Here is a 24908-nt window from a genome sequence, read left to right as displayed (position 1 = left end):
CTCGCCCAATCTCTCTTACTCTGGTAAGCTCTCCTAATCCGGCAAGCTCTCCTGCTCCCACAAGCTCTCCGACTCCCGCAAGCTCTCCTACTCCCGCAATGCTCTCCCACTCCCGCAAGCTCTCCTACTCTCGCAAACTCTCCTCCACCCGCAAGCTCTCCAACTCCGGTAAGCTACCATGCTCCCACAATCTCTTCGACTCCCTCAAGCTCTTCCACTCCCCCAAGTTCTCCTTCTCCCCCAAGCTCTCCTACTCCCCCAAGCTCTCCTACTCCCTAAAGCTCGCCTACTCCCCCAAGCTCTCCTAATCCCCCAAGCTCTCCTACTCCCCCAAGCACTTCTACTCCCCCAAGCTCTCCTACTCCCCCAAGCTGTCCTACTCCCCCAAGCTCTCCGACTCCCCCAAGATCTCCGACTCCCCCAAGCTCTACGACTCCCCCAAGCTCTCCGACTCCCCCAAGCTGTCCTACTCCCCCAAGCTCTCCGACTCCCCCAAGATCTCCGACTCCCCCAAGCTCTACGACTCCCCCAAGCTCTCCGACTCCCCCAAGCTCTCCGTGTCCCCCAAGCTCTCCGACTCCCCCAAGCTCTCCGACTTCCCCAAGCTCTCCTACTGCCCCAAGTTTTCCTAATCCCCCAAGCTCTCTTGCTCCCCCAAGCTCTCCTACTCCACCAAGCTCTCCTACTCCACCAAGCTCTCCTTCTCCCCCAAGCTCTTCTACTCCCCCAAGCTCTCCTACTCCCTAAATCTCGCCTACTCCCCCAAGTTCTCCTACTCCCCCAGGCTCTCCTACTCCCCCACGCTCTCCTACTCCCTAAAGCTCGCCTACTCCCCCAAGCTCTCCATATCCACCAAGCTCTCCTACTCCCCCAAGCACTTCTACTCCCCCAAGCTCTCCTACTCCCCTAAGCTGTCCTACTCCCCCAAGCTCTCCGACTCCCCCAAGATCTCCGCCTCCCCCAAACTCTACGACTCCCCCAAGCTCTCCGACTCCCCCAAGCTCTCCGAGTCCCCCAAGCTCTCCGACTCCCACAAGCTCTCCGACTTCCCCAAGCTCTCCTACTGCCCCATTTTTCCTAATCCCCCAAGCTCTCCTGCTCCACCAAGCTCTCCAACTCCACCAAGCTCTCCTACTCCACCAAGCTCTCCTACTCCCCCAAGCTCTCCTACTCCCCCAAGCTCTCCTACTCCCGAAATGCTCCTACTCCCCCAAGCTCTCCTTCTCCCCCAAGCTCTCCTACTCCCCCAAGCTCTCCTACTCCGCCAAGCTCTACTACTCCCCCAAGCTCTCCTACTCCCCCAAGCTCTCCTACTCCCCCAAGCTCTCCAATCGCCGCAGCTCTCCAATCCCCAAGCTCTCCAATCCACCAAGCTCTCCAATCCCCCAAGCTCTCCTACTCCCCCAAGCTCTCCTACTCGCTAAAGCTCTCCGACTTCCGCAAGCTATCCTACTCCCCCAAGCTCTTCTACACCCCAACCACTCCTACTCCCCCAAGCTCTCCAATCGCCCAAGCTCTCCAATCCCCCAAGCTCTCCAATCCACCAAGCTTTCCAATCCACCAAGCTCTCCTACTCCCCCAAGCTCTCCTACTCCCCCAAGCTCTCATATACCCCAAGCTCTCATACTCCCACAAGCTGTCATACTCCTACAAGCTCTCATACTCCCGCAAGCTCTCATACTCCCCCAAGCTCTCATACTCATGGAATCTCTCCTACTCCCCCAAACTCTCCGACTCTGGTAAGCGCTCCTACTCTGTTAAGCTGTCCTCCTCTCCCAAGCTCTCCTACTCGCCCAAGCTCTCCTACTCTGGGTAGCTCTCCTAATCCGGCAAGCTCTCCGACTCCCGCAAGTTCTCCTACTCACGCAAGCTCTCCGACTCCCGCATTGCTCACCTACTCCCGCAAGCTCTCCTACTCCCGCAAACTCTCCTACTCCCGCAAGCTCTGCTACTCCGGTAAGCTACCCTGCTCCCACAAACTATCCTACTCCCCCAAGCTCTCCTACTCCCCAAGTTCTCCTACTCCCCCAAGCTCTCCTACACCCCCAAGCTCTCCTGCTCCCAAAAGCTCGCCTCCTCCCCCAGGTTCTCCTACTCCCCCAAGCTCTCCTACTCACCCACGCTCTCCTACTCCCTCAAGCTCGCCTACTCCCGCAAGCTCTCCTACTCCCCCAAGCTCTCCTACTCCCCCAAGCTCTTCAACTCCCCCAAGCTCTCCTACTTCCCCAAGCTGTCCTACTCACCCAATCTCTCCGACTCCCCCAAGCTCTCCTACTCCCCCAAGATATACGACTCACCCAAGCTCTCCGACTCCCCCAAGCTCACCGAATCCCCCAAGCTCTCCGACTCCCCCAAGCTCTCCTACTCCCCGAAGCTCTCCTTCTCCCCCAAGTTCGCCAACTCCTCCAAGCTCTCCTACTCCCCCAAGCTCTCCTACTCCCCAAAGCTCTCATACACACCCAAGCTCTCCTACTCCCCCAAGCTCTCCTACTCCCCCAAGCTCGCCTACTCCTCCAAGCTCTCCTACTGCCCCACGCTCTCCTACTCGCCCAAGCTCTCCTAATCCCCCAAGCTCTCCTACTCCCTCAAGCTATCCTACTCCCCCAAACTCGCCTACTCCTCCAAGCTCCGATACTCCCCCACGCTCTCCTACTCCCCCAAGCTCCCCTAATCCCACACGCTCTCCTACTCCCCCAAGCTCTCCTACTCCCTCAAGCTCTCCTACTCCCCCAAGCTCTCCTACTCCCCCAATCTATCCTACTCCCCCAAGCTCTCCTACTCCCGCAAGCTTTCCTGCTCCCCCAAGCTCTGCTACTCCACCAAGCTCTCCGACTCCACCAAGCTCTCCTACTCCCCCAAGCTCTGCTACTCCCCCAAGCTCTCCTACACCCCCAAGCTCTCCTACTCCCCCAATTTCTCCTGCTCCCCCAAGCTCGCCTACTCCACCAAACTCTCCTACTCCCCCACGCTCTAGTACTCCCCCAAGCTCTCCTAATCCCCCAAGCTCTCCTACTCCCCCAAGCTCTCCTACTCCCTCAAGCTCTCCTACACCCCCAAGCTCTCCTACTCCCCCAATCTCTCCTACTCACCCAAGCTCCCCTACACCCCCAAGCTTTCCTACTCCCTCAAGCTCTCCTACTCCACCAAGCTCTCCTACTCCACCAAACTCTCCTACTCCCTCAAGCTCTCCTCCTCCCCTAAGCTCTCCTATCCGCCCTAGATTTCCTATCCCCCAAGATCTCCTACTCCCCCAAGCTCTCCTACTCCCCCAAGCTCTCCTACTCCCCCAAGCTCTCATAATCCCCCAACTCTCATACTCCCACAAGCTGTCATACTCCCCCAAGCTCTCATACTCCCGCAAGCTCTCATACTCCCCCAACTCTCATAATGATGGAAGCTCTCCTACTCCTCCAAACTCTCCGACTCCGGTAAGCTCTCCTTCGCTGTTAAGATCTCCTCCTCTCCCAAGCTCTACTACTCTCCGAAGCTCTCCTACTCCCCCAAGCTCTCCTACTCCGCCAAGCTCTCCTTCTCCCCCAAGCTCTCCTACTCCGCCAAGCTTTCCGACACCCCAAAGTTCTCCAAATTCCAGAAGCTCTCCTACTCCCACAAGCTCTCCTACTATCCAAAGCTCTCCTACACCCCCAAGCTCTCCTACTCCCCCAAGCTCTCCTACTCCACCAAGCTCTCCTACTCCACCAAGCTCTCCTACTCCCCCAACCTCTCCTACTCTCTCAAGCTCTCCTACTCCCCCAAGCTCTCCTAACCCCCAAGCTCTCCTACTCCCCCAAGCTCTCATACTCCCTCAAGCTCTCATACTCCCGCAAGCTCTCATACTCCCCCAACTCTCATAATCATGGAAGCTCTCCTACTCCCCCAAACTCTCCGACTCCGGTAAGCTCTCCTTCGCTGTTAAGATCTCCTCCTCTCCCAAGCTCTACTACTCTCCGAAGCTCTCCTACTCCCCCAAGCTCTCCTACTCCGCCAAGCTCTCCTTCTCCCCCAAGCTCTCCTACTCCGCCAAGCTTTCCGACACCCCAAAGTTCTCCAAATCCCAGAAGCTCTCCTACTCCCCCAAGATCTCCTACTCCCCCAAGCTCTCCTCCTCTCCCAAGCTCTCCTTCTCGCCCAAGCTCTCTTACTCTGGTAAGCTCTCCTAATCCGGCAAGCTCTCCTACTCCCACAAGCTCTCCGACTCCCGCAAGCTCTCCTACTCCCGCAATGCCCTCCTATTCCCGCAAGCTCTCCTACTCCCGCAAACTCTCCTACACCCGAAAGCTCTCCTACTCCGGTAAGCTACCCTGCTCCCACAATCTCTCCGACTCCCCCAAGCTCTCCCACTCCCCCAAGTTCTCCTACTCCCCCAAGCTCTCCTACTCCCCCAAGCTCTCCTACTCCCCAAAGCTCGCCTACTCCCCCAAGTTCTCCTACTCCCCCAAGCTCTCCGACTCCCCCACGCTCTCCTACTCCCTAAAGCTCGCCTACTCCCCCAAGCTCTCCTACTCCCCCATGCTCTCCTACTCCCCCAAGCACTTCTACTCCCCCAAGCTCGCCTACTCTCCAAGCTGTCCTACTCCCCCAAGCTCTCCGACTCCCCCAAGATCTCCGACTCCCCCAAGCTCTACGACTCCCCCAAGCTCTCCGACTCCCCCAAGCTCTCCGAGTCCCCCAAACTCTCCGACTCCCCCAAGCTCTCCGACTACCCCAAGCTCTCCTACAGCCCCAAGTTTTCCTAATCCCCCAAGCTCTCCTACTCCACCAAGCTCTCCTACTCCCCCAAGCTCTACTACGCCCCCAAGCTCTCCTACTCCCCCAAGCTCTCCTACTCCCCCAAGCTCTCCAATCGCCGCAGCCCGCCAATCCCTAAGCTCTCCAATCCAACATGCTCTCCAATCCCCCAATCTCTTCTACTCCCCCAAGCTGTCCTACACCCCAAAGTTCTCCTACTCACCGAAGCTCTCCTACTCCCCCAATTCTCCTTCTCGTCCAAGCTCTCCTACTCCCCCAAGCTCTCCTACTCCCCAAAGCTCTCCTACACCCCCAAGCTCTCCTACTCCCCCAAGCTCTCCTACTCCCCCAAACCCGCCTACTCCTCCAAGCTCTCCTACTCCCCCACGCTCTCCTACTAGCCCAACTCTCCTAATCCCCCACGCCCTCCTACTCCCCCAAGCTCTCCTACTCCCTCAAGCTCTCCTACACTCCCAAGCTCTCTACTCCCCCAATCTTGCCTACTCCCCCAAGCTCTCCTACTCCCCCAAGCTCTCCTACTCCCCCAAGCTCTCGTACTCCCCCAAGCTCTCCTACTCCACCAAGCTCTCCTGCTCCACCAAACTCTCCTACTCCCCCAAGCTCTCCTACTCTCTCAAGCTCTCCTACTCCCCCAAGCTCTCCTAACCCCCAAGCTCTCCTACTCCCCCTAGCTCTCCTACTCCCCCAAGCTCTCCTACTCCCACAAGCTCTCCTAATCCCCAAGCTCTCCTATTTCCTAAGCTCTCCGACTCACCCAAGCTCTCCGACTTCCGCAAGCTATCCTACTCCCCCAAGCTCTTCTACACCCCAAGCTCTCCTATTCCCCCAAGATATCCAATCGCTCAAGCTCTCCAATCCCCCAAGTTCTCCAATCCACCAAGCTCTCCAATCCACCAAGCTCTCCTACTCCCCCAAGCTCTCCTACTCCCCCAAGTTCTCATACACCCCAAGCTCTCATACTCCCACAAGCTGTCATACTCCCACAAGCTCTCATACTCCCGCAAGCTCTCATACTCCCCCAAGCTCTCATACTCATGGAAGCTCACCTACTCCCCCAAACTCTCCGACTCCGGTAAGCGCTCCTACTCTGTTAACCTGTCCTCCTCTCCCAAGCTCTCCTACTCGCCCAAGCTCTCCTACTCTGGGAAGCTCTCCTAATCCGGCAATCTCTCCGACTCCCGCAAGTTCTCCTACTCACGCAAGCTCTCCGACTCCCGCAATGCTCACCCACTCCCGCAAGCTCTCCTACTCCCGCAAACTCTCCTACTCCCGCAAGCTCTCCTACTCCGGTAAGCTACCCAGCTCCCACAAACTATCCTACTCCCCCAAGCTCTCCTACTCCCCAAGTTCTCCTACTCCCCCATGCTCTCCTACACCCCCAAGCTCTCCTACTCCCCAAAGCTCGCCTACTCCCCCAGGTTCTCCTACTCCCCCAAGCTCTCCTACTCCCCCACGCTCTCCTACTCCCTCAAGCTCGGCTAATCCCCCAAGCTCTCCTACTCTCCCAAGCTCTCCTACTCCCCCAAGCTCTTCAACTCCCACAAGCTCTCCTACTCCCCCAAGCTGTCCTACTCACCCAATCTCTCCTACTCCCCCAAGCTCTCCTACACCCCCAAGCTCTCCTACTCCCCCAATTTCTCCTGCTCCCCCAAGCTCGCCTACTCCACCAAACTCTCCTACTCCCCCACGCTCTAGTACTCCCCCAAGCTCTCCTAATCCCCCAAGCTCTCCTACTCCCCCAAGCTCTCCTACTCCCTCAAGCTCTCCTACACCCCCAAGCTCTCCTACTCCCCCAATCTCTCCTACTCACCCAAGCTCCCCTACACCCCCAAGCTTTCCTACTCCCTCAAGATCTCCTACTCCACCAAGCTCTCCTACTCCACCAAACTCTCCTACTCCCTCAAGCTCTCCTCCTCCCCTAAGCTCTCCTATCCGCCCTTGATTTCCTACTCCCCCAAGATCTCCTACTCCCCCAAGCTCTCCTACTCCCCCAAGCTCTCCTACTCCCCCAAGCTCTCATAATCCCCCAAGCTCTCATACTCCCACAAGCTGTCATACTCCCCCAAGCTCTCATACTCCCGCAAGCTCTCATACTCCCCCAACTCTCATAATGATGGAAGCTCTCCTACTCCTCCAAGCTCTCCTTCGCTGTTAAGATCTCCTCCTCTCCCAAGCTCTACTACTCTCCGAAGCTCTCCTACTCCCCCAAGCTCTCCTACTCCGCCAAGCTCTCCTTCTCCCCCAAGCTCTCCTACTCCGCCAAGCTTTCCGACACCCCAAAGTTCTCCAAATCCCAGAAGCTCTCCTACTCCCACAAGCTCTCCTACTATCCAAAGCTCTCCTACACCCCCAAGCTCTCCTACTCCCCCAAGCTCTCCTACTCCACCAAGCTCTCCTACTCCACCAAGCTCTCCTACTCCCCCAAGCTCTCCTACTCTCTCAAGCTCTCCTACTCCCCCAAGCTCTCCTAACCCCCAAGCTCTCCTACTCCCCCAAGCTCTCATACTCCCTCAAGCTCTCATACTCCCGCAAGCTCTCATACTCCCCCAACTCTCATAATCATGGAAGCTCTCCTACTCCCCCAAACTCTCCGACTCCGGTAAGCTCTCCTACGCTGTTAAGCTCTCCTCCTCTCCCAAGCTCTCCTTCTCGCCCAAGATCTCTTACTCTGGTAAGCTCTCCTAATCCGGCAAGCTCTCCTACTCCCACAAGCTCTCCGACTCCCGCAAGCTCTCCTACTCCCGCAATGCCCTCCTACTCCCGCAAGCTCTCCTACTCCCGCAAACTCTCCTACACCCGAAAGCTCTCCTACTCCGGTAAGCTACCCTGCTCCCACAATCTCTCCGACTCCCCCAAGCTCTCCCACTCCCCCAAGTTCTCCTACTCCCCCAAGCTCTCCTACTCCCCCAAGCTCTCCTACTCCCCAAAGCTCGCCTGCTCCCCCAAGTTCTCCTACTCCCCCAAGCTCTCCGACTCCCCCACGCTCTCCTACTCCCTAAAGCTCGCCTACTCCCCCAAGCTCTCCTACTCCCCCATGCTCTCCTACTCCCCCAAGCACTTCTACTCCCCCAAGCTCGCCTACTCTCCAAGCTGTCCTACTCCCCCAAGCTCTCCGACTCCCCCAAGATCTCCGACTCCCCCAAGCTCTACGACTCCCCCAAGCTCTCCGACTCCCCCAAGCTCTCCGAGTCCCCCAAACTCTCCGACTCCCCCAAGCTCTCCGACTACCCCAAGCTCTCCTACAGCCCCAAGTTTTCCTAATCCCCCAAGCTCTCCTACTCCACCAAGCTCTCCTACTCCCCCAAGCTCTACTACGCCCCCAAGCTCTCCTACTCCCCCAAGCTCTCCTACTCCCCCAAGCTCTCCAATCGCCGCAGCCCGCCAATCCCTAAGCTCTCCAATCCAACATGCTCTCCAATCCCCCAATCTCTTCTACTCCCCCAAGCTGTCCTACACCCCAAAGTTCTCCTACTCACCGAAGCTCTCCTACTCCCCCAATTCTCCTTCTCGTCCAAGCTCTCCTACTCCCCCAAGCTCTCCTACTCCCCAAAGCTCTCCTACACCCCCAAGCTCTCCTACTCCCCCAAGCTCTCCTACTCCCCCAAACCCGCCTACTCCTCCAAGCTCTCCTACTCCCCCACGCTCTCCTACTAGCCCAACTCTCCTAATCCCCCACGCCCTCCTACTCCCCCAAGCTCTCCTACTCCCTCAAGCTCTCCTACACTCCCAAGCTCTCTACTCCCCCAATCTTGCCTACTCCCCCAAGCTCTCCTACTCCCCCAAGCTCTCCTACTCCCCCAATCTCTCGTACTCCCCCAAGCTCTCCTACTCCACCAAGCTCTCCTGCTCCACCAAACTCTCCTACTCCCCCAAGCTCTCCTACTCTCCCAAGCTCTCCTACTCCCCCAAGCTCTCCTAACCCCCAAGCTCTCCTACTCCCCCTAGCTCTCCTACTCCCCCAAGCTCTCCTACTCCCACAAGCTCTCCTAATCCCCAAGCTCTCCTATTTCCTAAGCTCTCCGACTCACCCAAGCTCTCCGACTTCCGCAAGCTATCCTACTCCCCCAAGCTCTTCTACACCCCAAGCTCTCCTATTCCCCCAAGATATCCAATCGCTCAAGCTCTCCAATCCCCCAAGTTCTGCAATCCACCAAGCTCTCCAATCCACCAAGCTCTCCTACTCCCCCAAGCTCTCCTACTCCCCCAAGTTCTCATACACCCCAAGCTCTCATACTCCCACAAGCTGTCATACTCCCACAAGCTCTCATACTCCCGCAAGCTCTCATACTCCCCCAAGCTCTCATACTCATGGAAGCTCACCTACTCCCCCAAACTCTCCGACTCCGGTAAGCGCTCCTACTCTGTTAACCTGTCCTCCTCTCCCAAGCTCTCCTACTCGCCCAAGCTCTCCTACTCTGGGAAGCTCTCCTAATCCGGCAAGCTCTCCGACTCCCGCAAGTTCTCCTACTCACGCAAGCTCTCCGACTCCCGCAATGCTCACCCACTCCCGCAAGCTCTCCTACTCCCGCAAACTCTCCTACTCCCGCAAGCTCTCCTACTCCGGTAAGCTACCCAGCTCCCACAAACTATCCTACTCCCCCAAGCTCTCCTACTCCCCAAGTTCTCCTACTCCCCCATGCTCTCCTACTCCCCCAAGCTCTCCTACTCCCCAAAGCTCGCCTACTCCCCCAGGTTCTCCTACTCCCCCAAGCTCTCCTACTCCCCCACGCTCTCCTACTCCCTCAAGCTCGGCTACTCCCCCAAGCTCTCCTACTCTCCCAAGCTCTCCTACTCCCCCAAGCTCTTCAACTCCCCCAAGCTCTCCTACTCCCCCAAGCTGTCCTACTCACCCAATCTCTCCGACTCCCCCAAGCTCTCCTACCCCCACAAGCTATACGACTCCCCCAAGCTCTCCGACTCCCCCATGCTCACCGAATCCCCCAAGCTCTCCGACTCCCCCAAGCTCTCCTACTCCCCGAAGCTCTCCTTCTCTCCCAAGTTCTCCTCCTCCTCCAAGCTCTCCTACTAACCCAAGCTCTCCTACTTCCCAAAGCTCTCATACACCCCCAAGCTCTCCTACGCCCCCAAGCTCTCCTACTCCCCCAAGCTCGCCTACTCCTCCAAGCTCTCCTACTGCCCCACGCTCTCCTACTCCCCCAAGCTCTCCTAATCCCACAAGCTCTCCAATCGCCCCAGGTCTCCAATCACCCATGCTCTCCAATCCACCAAGCTCTCCCACTCCCCCAAGTTCTCCTACTCCCACATGCTCTCCTACTCCCCCAAGCTCTCCTACTCCCCAAAGCTCGCCTACTCCCCCAAGTTCTCCTACTCCCCCAAGCACTTCTACTCCCCCAAGCTCTCCTACTCCCCCAAGCTGTCCTACTCCACCAAACTCTCCGACTCCGGTAAGCTCCCCTACGCTGTTAAGCTCTCCTCCTCTCCCAAGCTCTCCTACTCGCCCAAGCTCTCTTACTCTGGTAAGCTCTCCTAATCCGGCAAGCTCTCCTACTACCACAAGCTCTCCGACTCCCGCAATCTTTCCTACTATCGCAATGCTCTCCGACTCCCGCAAGCTCTCCCACTCCCCCAATTCTCCTACTCCACCAAGCTCTCCTACTCCCCCACGCTCTCCTACTCCCTAAAGCTCGCCTACTCCCCCAAGCTCTCCTACTCCCCCAAGCTCTCCTACTCCCCCAAGCACTTCTACTCCCCCAAGCTCTCCCACTCCCCCAAGCTGTCCTACTCCCCCAAGCTCTCCGACTCTCCCAAGGTCTCCGACACCCCCAAGCTCTACGACTCCCACAAGCTCTCCTACTCCCCCAAGCTCTCCTACGCCCCCAAGCTCTCCTACTCCCCCAAGTTCTCCTACTCCCACAAGCTCGCCTACTCCCCCAAGCTCTCCTACTCCCCAAGCTCTCCTACTCCCTCAAGCTCTCCTACATCCCCTAGCTCTCCGACTCCCACAATCTCTCCTACTCACCCAAGCTCTCCTACACCCACAAACTTTCCTTCTCCCCCAAGCTCTCCTACTCCCACAAGCTCTCCTACTCCCGCAAGCTCTACTACGCCCCCAAGCTCTCCTACTCCCCCAAGCTCTCCTACTCCACCAATCTCTCCTACTCCACCAAGCTCTCCTACTCCCCCAAGCTCTCCTACTCTCTCAAGCTCTCCTACTCCCCCAAGCTCTCCTAACCCCCAAGCTCTCCTACTTCCCCAAGCTCTCATACTCCCTCAAGCTCTCAAACTCCTGCAAGCTCTCATACTCCCCCAACTCTCATAATCATGGAAGCTCTCCTACTCCCCCAAACTCTCCGACTCCGGTAAGCTCTCCTACGCTGTTAAGCTCTCCTCCTCTCCCAAGCTCTCCTTCTCGCCCAAGCTCTCTTACTCTGGTAAGCTCTCCTAATCCGGCAAGCTCTCCTACTCCCACAAACTCTCCGACTCCCGCAAGCTCTCCTACTCCCGCAATGCCCTCCTACTCCCGCAAGCTCTCCTACTCCCGCAAACTCTCCTACACCCGAAAGCTCTCCTACTCCGGTAAGCTACCCTGCTCCCACAATCTCTCCGACTCCCCCAAGCTCTCCGACTCCCCCACGCTCTCCTACTTCCTAAAGCTCGCCTACTCCCCCAAGCTCTCCTACTCCCCCATGCTCTCCTACTCCCCCAAGCACTTCTACTCCCCCAAGCTCGCCTACTCTCCAAGCTGTCCTACTCCACCAAGCTCTCCGACTCCCCCAAGATCTCCTACTCCCCCAAGCTCTACGACTCCCCCAAGCTCTCCGACTCCCCCAAGCTCTCCGAGTCCCCCAAACTCTCCGACTCCCCCAAGCTCTCCGACTACCCCAAGCTCTCCTACAGCCCCAAGTTTTCCTAATCCCCCAAGCTCTCCTACTCCACCAAGCTCTACTACTCCACCAAGCTCTCCTACTCCACCAAGCTCTCCTACTCCCCCAAGCTCTCCTTCTCCCCCAAGCTCTCCTACTCCCACAAGCTCTCCTACTCCCCCAAGCTCTACTACGCCCCCAAGCTCTCCTACTCCCCCAAGCTCTCCTACTCCCCCAAGCTCTCCAATCGCCGCAGCCCGCCAATCCCTCAGCTCTCCAATCCAACATGCTCTCCAATCCCCCAATCTCTTCTACTCCTCCAAGCTGTCCTACACCCCAAAGTTCTCCTACTCCCCCAAACCCGCCTACTCCTCCAAGCTCTCCTACTCCCCCACGCTCTCCTACTCGCCCAACTCTCCTAATCCCCCACGCCCTCCTACTCCCCCGAGCTCTCCTACTCCCTCAAGCTCTCCTACACTCCCAAGCTCTCTACTCCCCCAATCTCTCCTACTCCCCCAAGCTCTCCTACTCCCCCAAGCTCTCCTACTCCCCCAAGCTCTCGTACTCCCCCAAGCTCTCTTACTCCACCAAGCTCTCCTACTCCACCAAGCTCTCCTACTCCACCAAGCTCTCCTACTCTCTCAAGCTCTCCTACTGCCCCAAGCTCTCCAACCCCCCAAGCTCTCCTACTCCCCCAAGCTCTCCTGCTCCCCCAAGCTCTCCTATTCCCACAAGCTCTCCTAATCCCCCAAGCTCTCCTATTTCCTAAGCTCTCCGACTCACCCAAGCTCTCCGACTTCCGCAAGCTATCCTACTCCCCCAAACTCTTCTACACCCCAAGCTCACCTATTCCCCCAAGATCTCCAATCGCTCAAGCTCTCCAATCCCCCAAGTTCTCCAATCCACCAAGCTCTCCAATCCACCAAGCTCTCCTACTCCCCCAAGCTCTCCTACTCCCCCAAGTTCTCATACACCCCAAGCTCTCATACCCCCACAAGCTGTCATACTCCCACAAGCTCTCATACTCCCGCAAGCTCTCATACTCCCCCAAGCTCTCATACTCATGGAAGCTCACCTACTCCCCCAAACTCTCCGACTCCGGTAAGCGCTCCTACTCTGTTAAGCTGTCCTCCTCTCCCAAGCTCTCCTACTCGCCCAAGCTCTCCTACTCTGGGAAGCTCTCCTAATCCGGCAAGCTCTCCGACTCCCGCAAGTTCTCCTACTCACGCAAGCTCTCCGACTCCCGCAATGCTCACCCACTCCCGCAAGCTCTCCTACTCCCGCAAACTCTCCTACTCCCGCAAGCTCTCCTACTCCGGTAAGCTACCCTGCTCCCACAAACTATCCTACTCCCCCAATCTCTCCTACTCCCCAAGTTCTCCTACTCCCCCAAGCTCTCCTGCACCCCCAAGCTCTCCTACTCCCCAAAGCTCGCCTACTCCCCCAGGTTCTCCTACTCCCCCAAGCTCTCCTACTCCCCCACGCTCTCCTACTCCCTCACGCTCGCCTATTCCCCCAAGCTCTCCTACTCCCCCAAGCTCTCCTACTCCCCCAAGCTCTTCAACTCCTCCAAGCTCTCCTACTCCCCCAAGCTGTCCTACTCACCCAATCTCTCCGACTCCCCCAAGCTCTCCTACTCCCCCAAGCTATACGACTCCCCCAAGCTCTCCGACTCCCCCAAGCTCACCGAATCCCCCAAGCTCTCCGACTCCCCCAAGCTCTCCTACTCCCCGAAGCTCTCCTTCTCTCCCAATTCTCCTACTCCTCCAAGCTCTCCTACGAACCCAAGCTCTCCTACTTCCCAAAGCTCTCATACACCCCCAAGCTCTCCTACGCCCCCAAGCTCTCCTACTCCCCCAAGCTCGCCTACTCCTCCAAGCTCTCCTACTGCCCCACGCTCTCCTACTCCCCCAAGCTCTCCTAATCCCACAAGCTCTCCAATCGCCCCAGGTCTCCAATCACCAATGCTCTCCAATCCACCAAGCTCTCCCACTCCCCCAAGTTCTCCTACTCCCACATGCTCTCCTACTCCCCCAAGCTCTCCTACTCCCCAAAGCTGTCCTACTCCACCAAACTCTCCGACTCCGGTAAGCTCTCCTACGCTGTTAAGCTCTCCTCCTCTCCCAAGCTCTCCTACTCGGCCAAGCTCTCTTACTCTGGTAAGCTCTCCTAATCCGGCAAGCTCTCCTACTCCCACAAGCTCTCCGACTCCCGCAATCTTTCCTACTATCGCAATGCTCTCCTACTCCCGCAAGCTCTCCCACTCCCCCAATTCTCCTACTCCACCAAGCTCTCCTACTCCCCCACGCTCTCCTACTCCCTAAAGCTCGCCTACTCCCCCAAGCTCTCCTACTCCCCCAAGCTCTCCTACTCCCCCAAGCACTTCTACTCCCCCAAGCTCTCCTACTCCCCCAAGCTGTCCTACTCCCCCAAGCTCTCCGACTCTCCCAAGATCTCCGACACCCCCAAGCTCTACGACTCCCACAAGCTCTCCGACTCCCCCAAGCTCTCCGAGTCCCCCAAGCTCTCCGACTCCACCAAGCTCTCCGACTACCCCAAGCTCTCCTACTGCCCCAAGTTTTCCTAATCCCCCAAGCTCTCCTACTCCACCAAGCTCTCCTACTCCACCAAGCTCTCCTACTCCCCCAATCTCTCCTACTCCCCCGAGCTCTCCTACTCCCCCAAGATCTCAAACTCCCCCAAGCTCTACTACTCCACCAAGCTCTCCTACTCCACCAAAGCTCTCCTACTCCCCCAAGCTCTCCTACTCTCTCAAGCTCTCCTACTCCCCCAAGCTCTCCTAACCCCCAAGCTCTCCTACTCCCCCAAGCTCTTCTACTCCCCCAAGCTCTCCTACTCCCACAAGCTCTCCTAATCCTCCAAGCTCTCCTATTCCCCTAAGCTCCCCGACTCACCCAAGCTCTCCGACTTCCGCAAGCTATCCTACTCCCCCAAGCTCTTCTACTCCCCAAGCTCTCCTACTCCCCCAAGCTCTCCAATCGCCCAAGCTCTCCAATCCCCCATGCTCTCCAATCCACCAAGCTCTCCAATCCACCAAGCTCTTCTACTCCCCCAAGCTCTCCGACTCCCCCAAGCTCTCATACACCCCAAGATCTCATTCTCCCACAAGCTGTCATACTCCCACAAGGTCTCATACTCCCGCAAGCTCTCATACTCCCCGAAGCTCTCATACTCATGGAAGCTCTCCTACTCCCCCAAACTCTCCGACTCCGGAAAGCGCTCCTACTCTGTTAAGCTGTCCTCCTCTCCCAAGCTGTCCTACTCGCCCAAGCTCTCCTACTCTGGTAAGCTCTCGTAATCCGGCAAGCTCTCCGACTCCCGCAAGCTCTCCTACTCAGGCAAGCTCTCCGACTCCCGCAATGCTCACCTACTCCCGCAATCTCTCCTACTCCCGCAAACTCTCCTACTCCCGCAAGCTCTCCTACTCCGGTAAGCTACCCTGCTCCCACAAGCTCTCCTACTCCCGCAAGCTCTCCTACTCCCCAAGTTCTCCTACTCCCCGAAGCTCTCCTACTCCCCCAAGTTCTCCTACTCCTCCAAGCTCTCCTACTCCCATAAGCTCTGCTACTCCCCAAAGCTCTCCTACAGCCCCAAGCTCTCCTACTCCCCCAAGCTCTCCTACTCCCCCATACTCGCCTGCTCCTCCAAGCTCCCCTACTCCCCCACGCTCTCCTACTCCCCCAAGCTCTCCTAATCCCCCAACGCCCTCCTACTACCCAAGCTCTCCTACTCCCTCAAGCTCTTGTACTCCCCCAAGCTCCCCTACTCCCCCAATCTCTCCTACTCCCCCAAGCTCTCCTACTCCCGCAAGCTTTCCTACTCCCCCAAGCTCTCCTACTCCACCAAGCTCCCCTACTCCACCAAGCTCTCCTACTCCCCCAAGCTCTCCTACGCCCCCAAGCTCTCCTACTCCCCCAAGCTCCCCAATCGCCGCAGCCCTCCAATCCCTAAGCTCTCCAATCCAACATGCTCTCCAATCCCCCAATCTCTACTACTCCCCCAAGCTGTCCTACACCCCAAAGTTCTCCTACTCACCTAAGCTCTCCTACTCCCCCAAATTCTCCTTCTCCTCCAAGCTCTCCTACTCCCCCAAGCTCTCCTGCTCCCCAAAGCTCTCCTACACCCCCAAGCTCTCCTACTCCCCCAAGCTCTCCTACTCCCCCAAACCCGCCTACTCCTCCAAGCTCGCCTACTCCCCCACGCTCTCCTACTCGCCCAACTCTCCTAATCCGCCACGCCCTCCTACTCACCCAAGCTCTCCTACTCCCTCAAGCTCTCCTACACTCCCAAGCTCTCTACTCCCCCAATCTCTCCTACTCCCCCAAGCTCTCCTACTCCCCCAAGCTCTCCTACTCCCCCAAGCTCTCCTACTCCTCCAAGCTCTCCTACTCCATCAAGCTCTCCTACTCCACCAAGCTCTCCTACTCGCCCAAGCTCTCCTACTCTCTCAAGCTCTCCTACTCCCCCAAGCTCTCCTAACCCCCAAGCTCTCCTACTCCCCCAAGCTCTCCTAATCCCCCAAGCTCTCCTACTCCCACAAGCTCTCCTCATCCCCCAAGCTCTCCTATTTCCTAAGCTCTCCGACTCACCCAAGCTCTCCGACTTCCGCAAGCTATCCTACTCCCCCATGCTCTTCTACACCCCAAGCTCTCCTATTCCCCCAAGCTCTCCAATCGCTCAAGCTCTCCAATCCCCCATGTTCTCCAATCCACCAAGCTCTCCAATCCACCAAGCTCTCCTACTCCCCCAAGCGCTCCTACTCCCCCAAGTTCTCATACACCCCAAGCTCTCATACTCCCACAAGCTGTCATACTCCCACAAGCTCTCATACTCCCGCAAGCTCTCATACTCCCCCAAGCTCTCATACTCATGGAACCTCTCCTACTCACCCAAACTCTCCGACTCCGGTAAGCGCTCCTACTCTGTTAAGCTGTCCTCCTCTCCGAAGCTCTCCTACTCGCCCAAGCTCTCCTACTCTGGGAAGCTCTCCTAATCCGGCAAGCTCTCCGACTCCCACAAGTTCTCCTACTCACGCAAGCTCTCCGACTCCCGCAAGCTCTCCTACTCCCGCAAACTCTCCTACTCCCGCAAGCTCTCCTACTCCGGTAAATAACCTGCTCCCACAAACTATCCTACTCCCCCAAGCTCTCCTACTCCCCAAGTTCTCCTACTCCCCCAAGCTCTCCTACAACCCCAAGCTCTCCTACTCCCCAAAGCTCGCCTACTCCCCCAGGTTCTCCTACTCCCACAAGCTCTCCTACTCCCCCACGCTCCCCTACTCCCTCAAGCTCGCCTACTCCCCCAAGCTCTCCTACTCCCCCAAGCTCTCCTACTCCCCCAAGTTCTTCAACTCCCCCAAACTCTCCTACTCCCCCAAGCTGTCCTACTCACGCAATCTCTCCGACTCCCCCAAGCTCTCCTACTCCCCCAAGCTATACGACTCCCCCAAGCTCTCCGACTCCCCCAAGCTCACCGAATCCCCCAAGCTCTCCGAATCCCCCAAGCTCTCCTACTCCCCGAAGCTCTCCTTCTCCCGCAAGTTCTCCTACTCCTCCAAGCTCTCCTACTAACCCAAGCTCTCCTACTTCCCAAAGCTCTCATACACCCCCAAGCTCTCCTACTCCCCCAAGCTCTCCTACTCCCCCAAGCTCTCCTACTCCCCCAAGCTCGCCTACTCCTCAAAGCTCTCCTACTGCCCCACGCTCTCCTACTCCCCCAAGCTCTCCTAATCCCACAAGCTCTCCAATCGCCCCAGGTCTCCAATCACCCATGCTCTCCAATCCACCAAGCTCTCCCACTACCCCAAGTTCTCCTACTCCCACATGCTCTCCTACTCCCCCAAGCTCTCCTACTCCCCAAAGCTCGCCTACTCCCCCAAGTTCTCATACTCCCCCAAGCACTTCTACTCCCCCAAGCTCTCCTACTCCACCAAACTCTCCGACTCCGGTAAGCTCTCCTACGCTGTTAAGCTCTCCTAATCCGGCAAGCTCTCCTACTCCCACAAGCTCTCCGACTCCCGCAATCTTTCCTACTATCGCAATGCTCTCCTACCCCCGCAAGCTCTCCCACTCCCCCAATTCTCCTACTCCACCAAGCTCTCCTACTCCCCCACGCTCTCCTACTCCCTAAAGCTCGCCTACTCCCCCAAGCTCTCCTACTCCCCCAAGCACTTCTACTCCCCCAAGCTCTCCTACTCCCCCAAGCTGTCCTACTCCCCCAAGCTCTCCGACTCTCCCAAGATCTCCGACACCCCCAAGCTCTACGACTCCCACAAGCTCTCCGACTCCCCCAAGCTCTCCGAGTCCCCCAAGCTCTCCGACTCCACCAAGCTCTCCTACTCCACCAAGCTCTCCTACTCCCCCAATCTCTCCTACTCCCCCAAGCTCTCCTACTCCCCCAAGATCTCCTACTCCCACAAGCTCTACTACTCCACCAAGCTCTCCTACTCCACCAAAGGTCTCCTACTCCCACAAGCTCTCCTACTCTCTCAAGCTCTCCTACTCCCCCAAGTTCTCCTAACCCCCAAGCTCTCCTACTCCCCCAAGCTCTTCTACTCCCCCAAGCTCTCCTACTCCCACAAGCTCTCCTAATCCTCCAAGCTCTCCTATTCCCCTAACCTCCCCGACTCACCCAAGCTCTCCGACTTCCGCAAGCTATCCTACTCCCGCAAGCTCTTCTACTCCCCCAAGCTCTCCTACTCCCCCAAGCTCTCATACACCCCAAGCTCTCATTCTCCCACAAGCTGTCATACTCCCACAAGGTATCATACTCCCGCAAGCTTTCATACTGCCCGAAGCTCTCATACTCATGGAAGCTCTCCTACTCCCCCAAACTCTCCGACTCCGGAAAGCGCTCCTACTCTGTTAAGCTGTCCTCCTCTCCCAAGCTGTCCTACTCGCCAAAGCTCTCCTACTCTGGTAAGCTCTCGTAATCCGACAAGCTCTCCGACTCCCGCAAACTCTCCTACTCAGGCAAGCTCTCCGACTCCCGCAATGCTCACCTACTCCCGCAATCTCTCCTACTCCCGCAAACTCTCCTACTCCCGCAAGCTCTCCTACTCCGGTAAGCTACCCTGCTCCCACAAGCTCTCCAACTCCCGCAAGCTCTCCTACTCCCCAAGTTCTCCTACTCCCCGAAGCTCTCCTACTCCCCCAGGTTCTCCTACTCCTCCAAGCTCTCCTACTCCCACAAGCTCTGCTACTCCCCAAAGCTCTCCTACAGCCCCACACTCTCCTACTCCCCCAAGCTCTCCTACACCCCCAAACTCGCCTGTCTCCTCCAAGCTCCCCTACTCCCCCACGCTCTCCTACTCCCCCAAGCTCTCCTAATCCCCCACGCCCTCCTACTACCCAAGCTCTCCTACTCCCTCAAGCTCTCCTACTCCCCCAAGCTCTCCTACTCCCCCAATCTCTCCTACTCCCCCAAGCTCTCCTACTCCCGCAAGTTTTCCTGCTCCGCCAAGCTCTCCTACTCCACCAAGCTCCCCTACTCCACCAAGCTCTCCTACTCCACCAAACGCTCCTACTCCCCACAAGCTCTCCTCCTCCCCTAAGCTCTCCTATCCGCTCTAGATCTCCAACTCCCCCAAGATCTCCTACACCCCCAAGCTCTCCTACTCCCCCAAGCTCTCCTACTCCACCAAGCTCTCATAATCCCCCAAGCTCTCATACTCCCGCAAGCTCTCATACTCCCCCAACTCTCATAATCATGGAAGCTCTCCTACTCCCCCAAACTCTCCGACTCCGGTAAGCTCTCCTACGCTGTTAAGCTCTCCTCCTCACCCAAGCTCTCCTGCTCGCCCAAGCTCTCTTACTCTGGTAAGCTCTCCTAATCCGGCAAGCTCTCCTACTCCCACAAGCTCTCCGACTCCCGCAAGCTCTCCTACTATCGCAATGCTCTCCTACTCCCGAAAGCTCTCCCACTCCCCCAATTCTCCTACTAAACCAAGCTCTCCTACTCCCCCACGCTCTCCTACTCCCTAAAGCTCGCCTACTACCCCAAGCTCTCCTACTCCCCCAAGCTCTCCTACTCCCCCAAGCATTTCTACTCTCCCAAGCTCTCCTACTCCCCCAAGCTGTCCTACTCCCCCAAGCTCTCCGACTCTCCCAAGATCTCTGACACCTCCAAGCTCTACGACTCCCACAAGGTCTCCGACTCCCCCAAGCTCTCCGAGTCCCCCAAGCTCTCCGACTCCCCCAAGCTCTCCGACTACCCCAAGCTCTCCTACTGCCCCAAGTTTTCAAATCCCCCAAGCTCTCCTACTCCACCAAGCTCTCCTACTCCACCAAGCTCTCCTAATCCACCAAGCTCTCCTACTCCCCCAAGCTCTACTACTCCCCCAAGCTCTCCTACTCCCCCAAGCTCTCCTACTCCCCCAAGCTCTCCTACGCCCCCAAGCTCTCCAATCGCCGCAGCTCACCAATCTCCAAGCTCTCCAATCCACCAAGCTCTCGAATCCCCCAAGCTCTCCTACTCGCCCAAGCTGCCCTACACCCCAAAGTTCTCCTAATCCCCGAAGCTCTCCTACTCACCCAAATTCTCCTTCTCCTCCAAGCTCTCCAACTCCCCCAAGCTCTCCTACTCCGCAAAGCTCTCCTCCACCCCCAAGCTCTCCAACTCTCCCAAGCTCTCCTACTCCCCCAAACTCGCCGACTCCTCCAAGCTCTCCTACTCCCCCACGCTCTCCTCCTCCACAACTCTCCTAATCCCCCACGCCCTCCTTCTCCCCCAAGCTCTCCTACTCCCTCAAGCTCTCCTACACCCCTAAGCTCTCCAATCGCCCAAGCTCTCCAATCCCCCAAGCTCTCCAATCCACCAAGCTCTCCAATCCACCAAGCTCTCCTACTCCCCCAAGCTCTCCCATTCCGCAAGCTCTCATACTCCCCCAAGCTCTCATACTCATGGAAGCTCTCCTACTCCCCCAAAATCTCCGACTCCGGAAAGCGCTCCTGCTCTGTTAAGCTGTCCTCCTCTCCCAAGCTCTCCTACTCGCCCAAGCTCTCCTACTATGGGAACCTCTCCTAATCCGGCAAGCTCCCAGACTCCCGCAAGTTCTCCTACTCACGCAATCTCTCCGACTCCCGCAATGCTCACCCACTCCCGCAAGCTCTCCTACTCCCGCAAACTCTCCTACTCCCGCAATTTCTCCTACTCCGGTAAGCTACCCTGCTCCCACAAACTATCCTACTCCCCCAAGCTCTCCTACTCCCCAAGTTCTCCTACTCCCCCAAGCTCTCCTACACCCCCAAGCTCTCCTACTCCCCAAAGCTCGCCTACTCCCCCAGGTTCTCCTACTCCCCCAAGCTCTCCTACTCACCCACGCTCTCCTACTCCCTCAAGCTCGCCTACTCCCCCAAGCTCTCCTACTCCCCCAAGCTCTCCTACTCCCCCAAGCTCTTCAACTCCCCCAAGCTCTCCTACTCCCCCAAGCTGTCCTACTCACCCAATCTCTCCGACTCCCCCAAGCTCTCCTACTCCCCAAGCTATACGACTCCCCCAAGCTCTCCGACTCCCCCAAGCTCACCGAATCCCCCAAGCTCTCCGACTCCCCCAAGCTCTCCTACTCACCGAAGCTCTCCTTCTCCCCCAAGTTCTCCTATTCCTCCAAGCTTTCCTACTAACCCAAGCTCTCCTACTTCCCAAAGCTCTCATACACCCCCAAGATCTCCTACTCCCCCAAGCTCTCCTACTCCCCCAAGCTCTCCTACTCCACCAAGCTCGCCTACTCCTCCAAGCTCTCCTACTGCCCCACGCTCTCCTCCTCCCCCAAGCTCTCCTAATCCCACAAGCTCTCCAATCGCCCCAGGTCTCCAATCACCCATGCTCTCCAATCCACCAAGCTCTCCCACTCCCCCAAGTTCTCCTACTCCCACATGCTCTCCTACTCCCCCAAGCTCTCCTACTCCCCAAAACTAGCCTACTCCCCCAAGTTCTCCTACTCCCCCAAGCACTTCTACTCCCCCAATCTCTCCTACTCCCCCAAGCTCTCCTACTCCCGCAAGCTTTCCTACTCCCCCAAGCTCTCCTACTCCACCAAGCTCCCCTACTCCACCAAGCTCTCCTACTCCCCCAAGCTCTCCTACTCCCCCAAGCTCTCCTACTCCCCCAAGCTCGCCTACTCCACCAAGCTCTCCTACTCCACCAAACGCTCCTACTCCCCACAAGCTCTCCTCCTCTCCTAAGCTCTCCTATCCGCTCTAGATCTCCAACTCCCCCAAGATCTCCTACTCCCCCAAGCTCTCCTACTCCCCCAAGCTCTCCTACTCCCCCAAGCTCTCATAATCCCCCAAGTTCTCATACTCCCACAAGCTCTCATACTCCCCCAAGCTCTCATACTCCCGCAAGCTCTCATACTTCCCCAACTCTCATAATCATGGAAGCTCTCCTACTCCCCCAAACTCTCCGACTCCGGTAAGCTCTCCTACGCTGTTAAGCTCTCATCCTCTCCCAAGCTCTCCTACTCGCCCAAGCTCTCTTACTCTGGTAAGCTCTCCTAATCCGGCAAGCTCTCCTACTCCCACAAGCTCTCCGACTCCCGCAAGCTCTCCTACTATCGCAATGCTCTCCTACTCCCGCAAGCTCTCCCACTCCCCCAATTCTCCTACTAAACCAAGCTCTCCTACTCCCCCACGCTCTCCTACTCCCTAAAGCTCGCCTACTCCCCCAAGCTCTCCTACTCCCCCAAGCTCTCCTACTCCCCCAAGCACTTCGACTCCCCCAAGCTCTCCTACTCCCCCAAGCTGTCCTACTCCCCCAAGCTCTCCGACTCTCCCAAGATCTCTGACACCACCAAGCTCTACGACTCCCACAAGGTCTCCGACTCCCCCAAGCTCTCCGAGTCCCCCAAGCTCTCCGACTCCCCCAAGCTCTCCGACTACCCCAAGCTCTCCTACTGCCCCAAGTTTTCCGAATCCCCCAAGCTCTCCTACTCCACCAAGCTCTCCTACTCCACCAAGCTCTCCTAATCCACCAAGCTCTCCTACTCCCCCAAGCTCTCCTACTCCCCCAAGCTCTCCTACTCTTGGAAGCTCTCATACTCCCCCAAGCTCTCCTTCTCCCCCAAGATCTCCTACTCCCCCAAGCTCTCCTACTCCCCCAAGCTCTACTACTCCCCCAAGCTCTCCTACTCCCCCAAGCTCTCCTACTCCCCCAAGCTCTCCTACTCCCCCAGCTCTCCAATCCACCAAGCTCTCCAATCCCCCAAGCTCTCCTACTCGCCCAAGCTGTCCTACACCCCAAAGTTCTCCTAATCCCCGAAGCTCTCCTACTCCCCCAAATTCTCCTTCTCCTTCAAGCTCTCCAACTCCCCCAAGCTCTCCTACTCCCCAAAGCTCTCCTCCACCCCCAAGCTCTCCTACTCTCCCAAGCTCTCCTACTCCCCCAAACTCGCTGACTCCTCCAAGCTCTCTTACTCCCCCACGCTCTCCTCCTCCCCAACTCTCCTAATCCCCCACGCCCTCCTTCTCCCCCAAGCTCTCCTACTCCCTCAAGCTCTGCTACACCCCCAAGCTCTCCAATCGCCCAAGCTCTCCAATCCCCCAAGCTCTCCAATCCACCAAGCTCTCCAATCCACCAAGCTCTCCTACTCCCCCAAGCTCTCCCATTCCCCAAGCTCTCATACACCCCAAGCTCTCATACTCCCACAAGCTGTCATACCCCCACAAGCTCTCATACTCCCGCAAGCTCTCATACTCCCCCAAGCTCTCATACTCATGGAAGCTCTCCTACTCCCCCAAAATCTCCGACTGCGGAAAGCGCTCCTGCTCTGTTAAGCTTTCCTCCTCTCCCAAGCTCTCCTACTCGCCCAAGCTCTCCTACTCTGGTAAGTTCTCCTAATCTGGCAAGCTCTCAACTCCCGCAAGTTCTGTTACTCACGCAAGCTCTCCGACTCCCGCAATGCTCACCTCTTCCCGCAAGCTCTCCTACTCCCGCAAACTCTCCTACGCCCGCAAGCTCTCCTACTCCGGTAAGCTACCCTGCTCCCACAAGCTCTCCTACTCCCCCAAGCTCTCCTACTCCCCAAGTTCTCCTACTCCCCCAAGCTCTCCTACTCCCCCAAGTTCGCCTACTCCCCCAAGCTCCCCGACTCCCCCACGCTCTCCTACTCCCTCAAGCTCGCCTACTCCCCCAAGCTCTCCTACTCCCCCAAGCACTTCTACTCCCCCAAGCTCTCCTACTCCCCCAAGCTGTCCTACTCCCCCAAGCTCTCCGACTCTCCCAAGATCTCCGACACCCCCAAGCTCTACGACTCCCACAAGCTCTCCGACTCCCCCAAGCTCTCCGAGTCCCCCAAGCTCTCCGACTCCACCAAGCTCTCCTACTCCACCAAGCTCTCCTACTCCCCCAATCTCTCCTACTCCCCCAAGCTCTCCTACTCCCCCAAGATCTCCTACTCCCACAAGCTCTACTACTCCACCAAGCTCTCCTACTCCACCAAAGGTCTCCTACTCCCACAAGCTCTCCTACTCTCTCAAGCTCTCCTACTCCCCCAAGTTCTCCTAACCCCCAAGCTCTCCTACTCCCCCAAGCTCTTCTACTCCCCCAAGCTCTCCTACTCCCACAAGCTCTCCTAATCCTCCAAGCTCTCCTATTCCCCTAAGCTCCCCGACTCACACAAGCTCTCCGACTTCCGCAAGCTATCCTACTCCCCCAAGCTCTTCTACTCCCCCAAGCTCTCCTACTCCCCCAAGCTCTCATACACCCCAAGCTCTCATTCTCCCACAAGCTGTCATACTCCCACAAGGTCTCATACTCCCGCAAGCTCTCATACTCCCCGAAGCTCTCATACTCATGGAAGCTCTCCTACTCCCCCAAACTCTCCGACTCCGGAAAGCGCTCCTACTCTGTTAAGCTGTCCTCCTCTCCCAAGCTGTCCTACTCGCCCAAGCTCTCCTACTCTGGTAAGCTCTCGTAATCCGGCAAGCTCTCCGACTCCCGCAAGCTCTCCTACTCAGGCAAGCTCTCCGACTCCCGCAATGCTCACCTACTCCCGCAATCCCTCCTACTCCCGCAAACTCTCCTACTCCCGCAAGCTCATCTACTCCGGTAACTACCCTGCTCCCACAAGCTCTCCTACTCCCGCAAGCTCTCCTACTCCCCAAGTTCTCCTACTCCCCGAAGCTATCCTACTCCCCCAAGTTCTCCTACTCCTCCAAGCTCTCCTACTCCCACAAGCTCTGCTACTCCCAAAAGCTCTCCTACAGCCCCAAACTCTCCTACTCCCCCAAGCTCTCCTACTCCCCCAAACTCGCCTGTCTCCTCCAAGCTCCCCTACTCCCCCACGCTCTCCTACTCCCCCAAACTCTCCTAATCCCC

This window comes from Pristiophorus japonicus, unplaced genomic scaffold, assembly GCF_044704955.1.
Source record: "Pristiophorus japonicus isolate sPriJap1 unplaced genomic scaffold, sPriJap1.hap1 HAP1_SCAFFOLD_85, whole genome shotgun sequence".
In the NCBI taxonomy this organism is placed as follows: domain Eukaryota; kingdom Metazoa; phylum Chordata; class Chondrichthyes; family Pristiophoridae; genus Pristiophorus; species Pristiophorus japonicus.
Note: the sequence above shows the minus strand (reverse complement) of the source record.